The 7,944-nt window shown below is 42.7% G+C and overlaps 1 protein-coding gene across 4 annotated transcripts in view; it reads left to right on the top strand.

The window, feature by feature from the left end:
- The first annotated feature begins 693 nt into the window (after positions 1-693).
- PLEKHF2 (pleckstrin homology and FYVE domain containing 2) overlaps positions 694-7,944 on the top strand; it is a 28,364-nt gene continuing 21,113 nt past the window's right edge. The window contains exon 1 of one of the 4 annotated variants that reach the window (XM_019822915.3): positions 694-824. The gene's annotated coding sequence lies outside the window, so the exon portion shown is untranslated. Of the gene's footprint in view, positions 825-1,190; positions 1,339-1,523; positions 1,811-7,944 lie in introns of those variants that run through there. The other 3 variants (XM_023248253.2, XM_023248254.2, XM_011291404.4) reach the window with 3 other exon arrangements.

Here is a 7,944-nt window from a genome sequence, read left to right as displayed (position 1 = left end):
AATTAAAAAAAAAATTTTTTTTTTTTTTTTTGTTTCTGAGATGTTGAAATAGGAGAGGATAGGAGCCGAAGACCTAAAGATGATAGAAACCCACATCAAAAGAAAGCGGATCAGGATCAAGGCCTGCTCATGTTCCCTTGGTGGGTGCTCAGTTATGTGCAGCTCGGATGCTGGCAGCTCTAATTCAAGAACTGTCAAACAAAGGTTAAATATTCTTGAAATAATACCCAAATCTAATTTACACCTACACACTTTTTGTGTTGAGTATGCCGCAGTCCCCTTCCCCCATTCCTTGTCCATTCTCAGACATCTTTGATATCTCTCCACGTACCCATCAGCGCGCTTAGCAAACAGTTGCTGCGGTATGAGGAAGGGCGGGTTAACCTTATATACTATCATCACTGTTTCCAAGCCTGTTGAAGTAGGTAGATGAGGTTTTGCAGCGTCAGAGAAAAGTTCTGGGAAGACGAGAGTTCTAAGGCAGGCAATAAAGGCATGCCCTTAAAGGGCTGTGCAAAGTACATGGGGTAGGTGTTGTAACCGCAGTTCTTTCGGTTTCAAGAGGTATGGGCTTTAGGGAGAGCAAATGAAACATGTGATGGGCAGGAACGCCGTGCTAAGCGGAACTAGCAAACAGACGTACGCCCGTACGCCTCTACATTTACAAAGCCTTTCTTTCCCGCCTGCAGAAAGTTCTTAAGTTCCCCGGGGAGGCCCGTTCGTGGTAGGGGAAAGGGAACCCAGCCTTCCTTCCCTTCTTCCCAAGAACCTCGTAAAGAGATGAACAATCCTTTCCAAAGGAGTGCCAGAGCCACGCAAACCAGGTAAGCCTTCCCACGTGCACCCCAGGGCTCCGGAGAGCCTGACCGCACACAGAGCGGAGGAAGGAACCCTCTGCCTCGGACTGCCTAGGTGGGTGTGTCCACTGAGAGGCCCCGCCCCCTCGAGCACGTCGCGCGGGCCGCACGGGCGGGGCGAGGGAACAAGCAAGAAAGGGCGGGGGAGTGAGTGGTGTGGGTGTGCTCGTGCCCGAGCGCTCGCGCCTGGCGTGTGGGCGGCGGCGCGCCCGTGCACGCGCAGGGGAGAGGCCAGCCCCGGCGCCCGTTGTGGGGTTCGACTGGAGGGGCGGGGGAGTCACCTGCGAGCGGCTGTGCCGGTCGTCCGCCCGCCCGCCGCGTCCGGATCGCGCCGACTGCGCGGGGCCGCTGGCTGCACACACCCTGGGAGACTGGGGCGGAGGAACGGGCAGAGTCCGCGCCCGGCGCCCGGGACGACGAGGAATCGGACCTTCGCTGCCGTCGCCGCCGCCCGCGCCCGGCCGGGTAGGTGAAGCCCGAGGTTGGTTGTGCGCCCGTCCCTGGCGGGCCGGGAGAGGAGAAGCGAAACTTTCCGGCGCTTGCCTCCGCGGTCTCCGGGCCGTCTGCGGCGCGGGGAGGTGTCGTCGTCGCGGGCGGCGGCCGACGCCATGTTGGGGTCTGTGAGAAACGGGGCGCTCCCGGGCCGCTCCCCGGCCGCTCCCCGCGCGCTGGCGTTGGCCCGCGGGCGCCGGCAGCGAGCCTCGCCCGCCCGTAGAACACCGCCGCCTGCGCCCGCGGGCTCGGGGGCCGTCCGGAGGGTCCGCGCTGGTGCCTGCCGGGGCCGCGGGACCGCGGGCGGGGGGCGGGCCGAGGCGCCAGCGGGGCCCCGAGGTCCGGCGAGAAGAGAAGTTGCGGGGCGTGAGGACTGGGGTCCGGTTCGCGGCCGGTGGCGTCCTGGGGCCCCATCGTTTTTCTTTCCGAAAAGTTTGCAGTGTTTGGGCATCAGGGACGTTGTAAGTTGAACAGCATATTTTTATGTGACTTGGCAAAATACGGCACCGCAGGATTTGCTCGGATAGAAGCGTTGGCTCCAACGCATTGTTTATTTCTAGTCTTTTAAAGTTGTATTGTCTTCTGCCGAATTTATTTTTTCTTTTTAAAATGTTACGGAGGCCCAACAGCTTGCTGCTCATGTTGCTTGAATTCCCTTGTGTGTTCTTTCATCATAGCAATCACTTGTGAGTGTGCGATGGCAATGGTAGTATTAAGGTTACAGATAACTAAGCCCTTTTGTAAGACTCACAAAGTATGTAAGTTGTTAAATAGCTTCTTTGTTGTGTTTTGTAGTACGTTACAGAGGAGACTAAAGAAAGACTGACGAACTTTGAGAGACTTACAGGCATGTGTCATAAGTTGAAGTGATCTTGCCATTACGAAGTGTTTTTTTCTCCTTTTCATTTTTTAAAGGTGCATGCCTGCCATGTTTTGAGCATTTACCTTTTTTTCTGTATTCTCGTGGCTCACGGGGTCCTCAGGTTAATTCAGTATTAAAGAAGGCTTCTATTTTTAATCTATTTGGGTCCTGACGGCGCTGGAGGTGAATGGTATTAAGTTTCTGTCCTTAACTGGAAAGCACATGCTATCGCCTCAAAAAATAAAACTGGTGTACTCACCAAGGCATCAGAGATTCAGCTTGAGTTACCCCAGTAAATGAATGTAAATTGATACTTTTAAACAGAGGCATCTTAGCTTTAAAATTCTGTTAAATGAACTGAGGGGACTCTTAACCACAAGTATGATAAACCCTAAATCATGTCTTGGAGAATTTCTTTTCTTAATCTAGAGGTAAAGATAGTTTCTGCTCAGATTTGGTTGCTAATTTCCTTAGTTCTTAAAAAAAAAAAAAATCCTTTTTGTTTTGCTTCACTGTCAAGTAAACACCATTATACACATTTGTTTTTCTGGATGAAGAATTAACCTAGAAATGAGGTGACTTAACTAACTTCACAGGTCTAGCAACCAAACTGGTATTTAACTGAGGTCTTTAGGATTCTGAAGCCTTCTTGTTTTTCCTATAGCATAACTTTGTAGAATACATAACTCACAGTTGTGGAGCAATCTCTGTCCACCTTGTCTCCTCTGTCTTTGCTGCTCTTCTTGATTTTAGTTCTTCAGTATACTTATTTCCTAGAGAGCTGACTGACAGGGGTTCTTGTGGTGAAATTTTCACTTGAGCCTAACTTTTTGAAACCTTTCCTATGCTGTTCTCCTTACCACATCCCCCTTTTCTCCCCAAGAATAAATCACTTACCACATTGCATTCCAATAAATATTACATTGATCTGTCTTGGCACCTCCTTGACCACAGACACCGCACGGAATCTGATTTACATCTTCATCCCCAGTGTGCCGAGAACACAGCAGATGCTCACTCAGTAAAGGTTTGAATGGATGAAGACACATATGTCCCATATAAATGTACTTCATGAATTTCTTATTAAATTGCCCTTTCCATGGGCATAGAAGTTAAATCTTCTCTAATGCCTCTTTCTTTCTTTTTTTCTTTCTTTCGGAATTTGTTAACTCAAATTTTGGCCTAAGGATACAGAACTTGAATGTTTATGAAATTTTCATGTAGATAATGGGCTGAAGTATAATCAACAAAGAAGAAGCAGTGTGTCAGCAAAAGAATAATCATTTTAAAGTGTAAAATAGAGATAATGCCTGATAAATTTGAAGGTCATGTTTATACATTGAAGCTCTTTGGTAGAGCAACTCTCATTTCTCTCAATTTTTCAGAATTGTCTTAAAATTTTGGTTTAGAATGCCTTACTCAATGCAAAGCATTTAAAAATTGCTTTTCTATTGATAAGCTTATCTTTGAGAACTGGCTTTGTATGCCAGCTGCATGCTTAATAGCAATGTTCTTGTTGGCTTAACTGAATAAAGTATATATGTAGATACACTTTCAGAGTGCTGTTTCAAGTTGCAGATCTCTCTAGGTGAAGGTGTTTAGTAATTCTATAATGAAATTACTGTAGAATTTGGGGTCAGTTTTCTACCCCCATCCAAAGTAACTTTCTCTCCAATTGATCCATAAACCACAAACTGGTATGCTCAATTTGGGAGGCATTCAAGTAGTTGCTGTGAGTGCTAGAGAAAGCACGTTGCTTATATGATAGACTTGAACAAATAACCAACAAATTTGAATTCTAGCTCTCCTCCTTACTAGCTTGTGACTCCTGAACAAGTTGCTTCATTTCTCTAAACTACACTGGACTCATTTTTGAAATGGACACAAATATTGCCTCAAAGAGTTGTGAGGATCTACTAAAATATGTTTGTGAAAGTGCCTGGTGCATGATAGTAAGTTATATTAGCAAATGAACAAAGTGGCTGTCATTTACATAGAATCATAGAATTTTAAAAGGAAGCAACCTTTAGAAATAGGCAGTTTAGTTTTCAGCCTTGCCGGCACATTAGGATTCCCTGAGGAGCTTCTTAAAAATACTGATGCCTGAACTCCACCCTAGAACAAATCAGAATTACTGGGTTTGGGGTCAGGCATAGGTAGTTTTGTCTGTTTTTGTTTGTTTGTTTTGTTTTGTTTAAACCACCTGTGATTTTAATGTTCAGAGTTTGAGAATCACTGATTTAATTTATTATCCCATCTCCTTATTCTCTTCATTTTGTGGTTGAATAAAATGCAGAGAGAAGTTAAGTGCCACCCAGATTCCTATCTCTCAGGCTGAAAAGGATGTATCTGAGTCAAAGGAAAGTAAAGCATTACAGAGGTTAAAGTAACAGTTATAGTCATTTCAGACCATAAAGGTGGGCCACATTTGTAACTACAGTTCACTAACTCCAGTGACCTTCACCTCTACTCTACATCAGTAACCTACGTGGATGACTGAGTTACTTAACCTTGTCATCATCCTTAACTACCTCAAGTCTTAAAATCACCAGAGGTGATGATGATTCAAGAGCCCGTGTTTCTGTTTCTGTTTTCCATCATACCTGATGAACCAGCTTTGTGTCCTCATTGTCACCTCCCAGGCTGTTATTTTTCTTCCTTCTTTCCAGTGCTGAACCTTGTAGTTCATATTCTGTGAACTCACTAGCACCTCATATTCTTCTCCTTGACCTTTGCTGTGTATAACTGGTCAATTTTCAACCTGTAAATACCGCCATTTCCTTTTTCTGCCTAGCACTCCTGATAAAAGTCACAGCTTTGGTAACTGTTAAATATTTCTTTTCCAGCTGCCTGTGTACTAGTTGCTTTCTAATCCTTTTCTCATCCCAAAGTTGACTCATTTTCTCTGTTGTGTTTTTACTTTAACTCAGGTTGCTAACCCCAATCTTGAAATTGTTGACTCTTAGAGATGAACATGCTTCCTTCTAATATGATTAAGATTTTGTGATGTGAATTTTCTATTTTCCTCTTTGTATCAACTTTTTCATCTTTTTTTCTTTACATTTTTTGTAAGTGGAGCTATCGTGTTTTTTTTTTTAATTTTTTAAAAAAATATTTTTATCTATTTTTGAGACAGAGAGAGACAGAACCTGAGCAGGGGAGGGGCAGAGAGAGAGGGAGACACAGAATCCGAAGCAAGCTCCAGGCTCTGAGCTGTCAGCACAGAGCCCAACGTGGGGCTCAAGCTCACAGACTGTGAGATCGTGACCTGAGCCGAAGTCGGACGCTTAACCGACTGAGCCACCCAGGTGCCCCTATCCTTAATTCTTTATACTTGTTTAATTTAACAGTAGTTGGGGGGGGGGGATTAAAAAGATTTTTTTTTTATCAATTGTACCTATAACTTTGCATTTTTTTTCACACCTGATTTTTTCTACATGTTCTTTGTGTTTTGTTACTTAAGAAGGTTTATTCTTTTTTTTTTTTTTTTAACCAGAGAATATGTGTTCATTATAAAAATAATTAGGCAGTACAGGAGTGCCTGGGGGGGCTCAGTGGACTAAGTGTCCGACTTTGGCTCAGGTCATGATATCACGGTTCATGAGTTTGAGCCCCCCGCATTGGGCTCCATCCACACAGACAGCTCTGAGCCTGGAGCCTGCTTTGGACTCTGTCTCCCTCTCTCTCTGCCCCTCCTTCACTCGCACTTTGTCTCTCTCTCAAAATAAATAAAAACATTAAAAAAATAACAATTGGGCAGTATAAGCATATTTTACCCTAGTGCTCAGAGACAACCTATACTAAATTTTTGATGTGTATTTTCTAGACTTAAAAAGAAAAAAAGTTTATATGTGCTGTTTAGAAACCTTTATTTAATAAACTGCCTTATTTAACAACTTTCCACATTAAATATTAATCTCTGTTCTGTCAAAAAAATCCGTTATATAGATAATGGCATTATTTACTTAACCAGTCTCCTATTGTTGAATGTTTAGGTTATTTCTGACTTTTCAACATTAGTAAGACAAAGCCACAGTATGTGAATAACTTTGTACAATGATTTAAATTTTTTTGCATGTATACTTGGAAATAGATTTTTTTGTGTAAACTTTCTAAAGTGCTTCTGTTGCCAAAAATGGCATTCAGAAAAGTTGTTCCAGTGTGTTTTGTCAAGAATATGAGTGCCCATTTTCCCCATATCATGGAGAGGTGAATAATACATCATTTCCCTTTTTATTTCTGAGAACCAACATTTTTCTATTTACTGGTCATTTTTATTTGTTTTGGAAATTGCCATTTGTATCTTACCCATTTTTCTTTGGGGATATTTTACTTTTTTCTTATTGATTTAATTACATGGGCCCTTTGTATCTTAAAAATGTTGACCCTTTGTCATAGGTTACAGATATTTTTCTTAACATTAATGCTTTTTCCTTTCAATGTTGAAGTTTTAAAATTTTATGTGGTAAATGTTTTCTTTTAAGATATTTGGCTTTTCATGTTACATTTAACCATTCCTGTCTATGGCTAGGAATTTAGATTCCATTTTCACTATTAGAGTTAATGCCAGAGGGAAATTTTTTTATGCACAGATGTGTGCCCTTCCCCCTGCCCTCCTCAAGAGTTTCTTTCTCAGGATAAATTTCTGTGATTAAAAATTCCAGTGTCAAAGGGCATTGCTTTCTGAAGTATTTTATTATTATACATTACCATTAGTCCTCGATTTGTCCACATGTTTCACTGCTTATTGTGGCCTTTTGGCACAATAAGGTTGTTTAGTCTGTGAGGCTTGTGAGACATGTGCAATTATGTTGAAAAGGTGCTTTGTGCTCTCTTTTCTCCCCTTCTCTTGCTTCTTTCTAGGTGTTCCTGAGAGGTCAGTCCTTTGCACTCTTCTTTCTTCCGGAGTATCAGTCAATATCTCTACATGAATGACTACTCCATCTTTTTAGTCCTGGAGCTCCCTGCTCATCCTAGCATTTCTGTTTGTCTGACAGATGTCTGTCTTGTGGGTATGCTGAAGGTACTTCAAGATAAATATGTCCCAAATTGATTTCTTGTCCCTTCTAAAGCAAAACCAGCACCTGCCAGTGGCTTATGCTTAGACCTTTGAAGTCATCTTTCACTCACTTTTCATCCACATATTCAGTTGGTCTCTAAATCCTGTCCTCTATACCTCACTAATTCTCTCTTCCCCTTCTGCTGTTAATTATTGTGACTCAGGCTTTTGTTGCTTTTCTGGGTTTTGGGGTTTTTTTGTTTGCCTTCAGCCTAGTTTCAGGAGTCTCTCCAGTCCATCCTGTGTACTGCTTTTGTATATGGATTGATATTTTCCTACTTGAAGGCCTTAATCTTCCTGTTGCCTGTATAATAAAGTCTAAACTGTTCAATCTGATACTTCCTTTTCTTTGCTGTTTGCTTTTCCCTATCTTACCAGATTTCTATTCAACCACTGTACTTTCTCCTGGCCCTACCCCCTCTATTATGGACTCAACTGTTTCTTCTCCGGGGAAAGTGTTTGTACATCATCATCCCCCTTGTCTTCCTCTCTCCCTCTCCCCCAAATAGTTTGACCTACTATTGCTTTAAGGCCCAGCTTGAATTTCTAGTCATTATAGAGTTGTTTCTAGATGTTCCCCCTGTCTACAGTTATCTCCCAACTAAACTTTTTGGCCCTGGGCTTCATCACTCTTAATTTTTTAAAAATATTTTTGGTTTGTTCTCCTCTGCTCC

This window comes from Felis catus, chromosome F2, assembly GCF_018350175.1.
Source record: "Felis catus isolate Fca126 chromosome F2, F.catus_Fca126_mat1.0, whole genome shotgun sequence".
In the NCBI taxonomy this organism is placed as follows: domain Eukaryota; kingdom Metazoa; phylum Chordata; class Mammalia; order Carnivora; family Felidae; genus Felis; species Felis catus.
Note: the sequence above shows the minus strand (reverse complement) of the source record. Positions and strands in the feature narration are given on the sequence as shown.